A 5,342-nucleotide genomic window follows, 5' to 3' on the forward strand; every position below is an offset into this window, starting at 1 on the left:
GGAAATTGGAGTCTCTCCAATCATTAACCAAATTGCTAAGTGACGTGACTTGTGTCTCTCTTGGTCCATTCGATGTCCTTTGCATTCCTGACTCCATGTGAGGAACCCATAATTTTAGTCAGGTCCCAGCATCATGAACATAGAGCAGTGATGGCCAGACTTGGCCCTCCAGATGTTTTGGGACTACAACTCCCATCATCCCTAGCTAACAGGACCAGTGGTCAGGGATGATGGGAATTGTTGTCCCAAAACAGCTGGAGGGCCAAGTTTGGCCATCACTGACATAGAGCATGGGTAGGCAAACTAAGGCCTGGGGTCCGGATCCGGCCCAATCGCCTTCTAAATCTGGCCCCCAGATGGTCCGGGAATCAGCATGTTTTTACATGAGGAGAATGTGTGCTTTTATTTAAAATGCATCTCTGGGTTATTTGTGGGGCATAGGAATCCGTTCTTTTTTTCTCCCAAAAATATAGTCCGGCCCCCCACAAGGTCTGAGGGACAGTGGACTGGCCCCCTGCTGAAAAAGTTTGCTGACCCCTGACATAGAGAAAGTGTTGAACTACAATTCCCATCATCTCTGGCTGTTGTCCATGCTGATGGAAGATCAGGGCACCACCACCCACAAAATGTCAGAGCAATGTTTTTGAGTCTGTCAGTGTTTTTGTGTCTGTCACAGAACAACGCCAGACATCTACTCAGATGTTAAGTCCCACTGAATCCAGGTAAATTACACCCAGGTAAATAAGTATATAGGATTGCTCTGGGCAGCTGCTAATGGAATGATCTCTCAGAGCCTCAATTCTCTGTGTGATTTAACAGTCAATCCCTCAGGATATCTGCGAATCGTTGCTCCGAGGGGAATGGGGTCTCCATGCATCTCTCATTATCCTTAACGAACTACAGTTCTCAGGATCCTTTGGGGGAAGCCATGGAAGTTTAAAGAGCTATGATACTGCTTTAAATGTATAGTATGTACATTGCTGTAGTGCTTGTTGGAATTTGGCAAATACCTTGCAGATATAACTTACATCTGTAGTGACCAAATGTAAAGCCTGAAAGTAAGTGAGCAACTTTAGCAGTAGAGAATTCTTACCTTCTTACAACTTTATTTGGAGGCTGAAATCAAACCTTCAGACAAATAAACCTTGTTTTTAATCTGTAAGACTTTAAGCCATATATCTTCCCCTCTCTCTGAATTCCCTATGCATGCCTAGAAAATAAAAGCGTGATTGACCTTACAGACACCAGTAAAAACATGGGCAAAATTACTGTGTAATGTATCCAAACAAAATCTTTTCTTCTTCTTTGGGTATAGAAATGATCCCTTTGTCCTGCCAAGGAAACTGAAGAACATATTTATGTACACGACAACGGCGGCAAGAGTCTTACTAGCACAAGGATGGAAGAACGAAGAAATCCCAACCAAATAACTGTGGCAAGAGAAACTGATGGATTATGTAGAATTGGCAAAATTGACATATAAACTGCTTGATAAGGACAACGGTGGCTTTAAAGAAGAATGGGAACCTTTTACAAAGTACTTAAAGAAACTGCAAAGTGAACTGGACTCCTTGGCAGGTTTTGAATAAACATACACAAATTTATTATTGGTAACATATAGACAGATAAATTAAGGATCTTTAGAGTTTTACAATATGCAGAGAATAACATATGCTGAAAAATCAGATAGAGGACCTGAGGGAAGTCTGGGGGTGGGAGGGGGTGTTTCTTGGGGAGGGGGGAGGGAAAAACTAAGGGGGAAAATGAGGATGATATGTTTTTGATAAACTGTTATGTTGAAAATTCTAATAAAAATATTTAAAAAGAATGAAAGAAACGATCCCTTTGTTACAGGGACTCTCACAACAACAACACCATCATCAAAGTAAAGTCCCATAATTCTTTTGGGGAAAGCCACAACAGCTAAACACCCATTACCGCGCAGCATTTTTTAAAGGCGCTAAAAAATGATGATAATAATTAAGAATCTCTTGTGTAGATTCCTCCTTGGTGAATTCACACTGTCAAAGCCTGTGGGTGACTCCCAGGGATCATTAGCTCAGACACAGCTGGGAGATGTTAACAGCCAAATTACTCCCAAGTGCATCTGCGCTGGTGCTAATAAGATGTTTTAAATGGAGACCTGCCAACTTAAAGGCCCCCCTCTCTGCTCCCACAGCTTCTATTTGCATTGAAGCTGATTTGACAGAGACGGTGGGCAGGTGTTTCTCTTGTCGCTTTCCAAAACACCTTCCTCCATCCCCAGGGTGGATAATCTTAGCTGCTGTCATTATAAGAATTGGCCGGCCTGTTATCATCTTGCACCTTGAACTCCAGAATTGTACATGCACCAAAAGTTATTAATGAGGCCTCTAGAGGCACGTTGCAGGAACCACGATGGAACGAAGTTGCCAATATGACACACGACACAGCAACACTGGTGTCTGCCTGTTGGGTGAAAAATAAGGGGGACACAGGCTGCCCAGAGAAGGAACACAGAAAGCTGCCTTCTACCAAGTCAGACCTATGGTATTGTCAGTATTGTCTACAGTGACTGCAGCAGCTCTCCAGGGATGTCAGGCAGGGGATATTCCCACCTTTAAGGGACGCGGGTGGCGCTGTGGTCTAAACCACTGAGCCTCTTGGGCTTGCCAATCTGAAGGTCGGGGGTTCAAATCCCTGCAACGGGGTGAGCTCCCATTGCTCAGTCCCAGCTCCTGCCAACTTAGCAGTTCAAAAGCACACCAGTGCAAGTAGATAAATAGGTACCGCTCTGGCGGGAAGGTAAACGGCATTTCCTTTTTTTTTTTCATAATAATTTTTGTTAATTTTCCAACACAAATAAACAATCATATCAGAATTTCCACAAATTTAACTCTATTTGGACTTCCTTTAGCTTCTCTGACAATCATCCATATTTGCCTCCCAGTTACACATTTCTTCTGTTTATATTGCCATTAACCTTCCCTCCCACTTCTATTTCTGTTCAAACAATATATCTCAACTTTCACAGTGCTTCTTGGAACCCCACTAGCGTTGTTTGCACATCACACGTTCTTTTCAGATATTCAACAAATTTTCCCCAGTCCTCAATGAACTTTTGGTCTCGCAGATATCTGATTTTCCCAGTTAGTCTGTCCAGTTCTGCATAGTCTGTCAGCTTCAGTCTCCATTCTTCTACCGTCGGTATTTCCTCTTGTTTCCAATTCTGGGCCAATAGGATTCTTGCTGCTGTAACTGCATATTGGAAAAGTTTAAAGTCCTTTCTTCTTATTTCCTTTCCTGTAATCCCTAAGAGAAATATCTCTGGTTTCTTTGCAAATGTACATTTTAACATCTTTTTCATTTCATTGTATATCATCTCCCAGAATCCCTTCACTTTCTTACATTCCCACCACATGTGATAAAATGTTCCTTCTGTTTCCTTACATTTCCAACACTTATTACACGTCTTATACATTTTTGCTAATTTTACCGGTGTGATATACCGTCTGTAAAACATTTTCATAACATTTTCTTTTAGTGTCATACAAGCAGTGAATCTTAAGTTCTCCTTCCACAGTTTTACCCAATCCTCAAACTATATATTATAACCAAAATCTTTGGCCCATTGTACCATTGCCGATTTAACTTCCTCATCTTTCATATTCCATTCCAACAATATTTTGTACATTTTTTACAGAATTTTAGAATCATTATTTATCACTTCTGTCTGGAACTTTGAATCTTTTTCTACATAACCCTTTTCTTTAATAGGTAAACGGCATTTCCATGCGCTCTGGTTTCCGTCACAGTGTCTCGTTGCATCAGAGGCGGTTTAGTCCTGCTGGCCATATGACCCGGAAAGCTGTCTGTGGACAAACGCCGGCTCCCTCAGCCTGAAAGTGCGACGAACGCCGCAAGCCCATAGTCGCCTTTGACTGGACTTAACTGTCCAAGGGTCCTTTACCTTCACCTTACCTATTCCCAGCTTGACCTGGAGATGCTGAATAGAGCATTCTGCGGGGAATATGCTGGATCCTAACCCCATTCTGCCCAAACATGTGACCAGGCAACCCAGTGCAACTTACACCAGCAAAGAGGGCAGCGTGAACCAAATTCTATTTTAAAGGCTTGTTTTCCCTCTGCTGGGCTTACGATGGCTCAGCCGGCAGGAGCATTGCTCCTGAACTGATTTGGGTCAGGTGTGCTTTACACCAGCTTCACCTAAACCGGGATAAATTGCGCTGGTTTCCCATAGTTAGGATTGCTCCCTTGTATGGCTACATCTGTTTAGGGAAGTTTTTAATGTTTGAAGTTTTATTCTGTTTTTAATGTTCTGTTGAAAGCCGCTCAGAGTGGCTGGGGAAACCCAGCAAGGTGGGCGGGGTAGAAATAATAATAATAATAATAATAATAATAATAATAATAATTAATAATAATCTCTGCAAGTTGCTGACTCTTTCAGTGTGGTGTAATAAGAGTGCTGAACTAGGACCTAGGAGACCGGGTTTGAATCTCCACTCAGCCGTGAAACTCAGAGCCTTGGACCAGTCACCATCTCTCAGGGTGGCTATTAGGAATAGAACGGGGAGGGGCAGCTTGAGCTCTTGGGAGGAGTATCTGGCATTATATTGTAAATATAATAGACAATACACTAAAATGGACTAAAAGGCAGAGGCTGCTAAGGGTCCCTCCAGATAAACCATTTATTGAGTATACAGTGGCACCTCGGGTTACATACTCTTCAGGTTACAGACTCTGCTAACCCAGAAATAGTACCTCGGGTTAAGAACTTTGCTTCAGGATGATAACAGAAATCCTGCTCCGGCAGTGCGGCTAAAGTGGTGCTTCAGGTTAAGAACAGTTTCAGGTTAAGAACAGATCTCCAGAACGAATTAAGTACTTAACCCGAGGTACCACTGTATATCCCAATTTGCTTGCACGCCCATTACAGAGAGGTTAGATTATAGCTGGCCATTTGTTTTGATTCATTTACGATTCAGCAATGAGCATTCGTCCTGATGTTCTTGCAGGGTGTTTACACGACCTTTGTCATTCATTCACCCAAATCCCTGGAGGTATTTTGTCATCACATTCCAAAATGCAAGTCTGTGGCTTTATTTATTTCTGTTTAAGTGGATTTGTTGCACTAGGGCAGCACAGCACTTTAACCCCCTTTAAGTGTGCAAACCAAGAGTTTTGGTATGTAACCAAGCCCCCTCCAGCAAAACACAGACAGCCCAGAGGCACCCTGAGTTAACGCCTTGGCTAACTAATTGGTGAAGTAATTTGGAGGACATGGTTCCCGATTTCGCATTCAAACAACAGAAACTCTGGGAGACAGGACTTTATTTGCACAT

At 42.6% G+C, this 5,342-nt stretch overlaps 1 protein-coding gene across 2 annotated transcripts in view; it reads left to right on the forward strand.

Moving 5' to 3' along the window:
- The window catches only part of LOC309337240 (vespryn-like), a 411,113-nt gene that overhangs the window by 16,485 nt on the left and 389,286 nt on the right, over nt 1-5,342 (forward strand). The window lies entirely within an intron of this gene.

Source organism: Podarcis erhardii (genome assembly GCF_964252035.2).
Source record: "Podarcis erhardii genome assembly, chromosome: 2".
Lineage (NCBI taxonomy): Eukaryota > Metazoa > Chordata > Lepidosauria > Squamata > Lacertidae > Podarcis > Podarcis erhardii.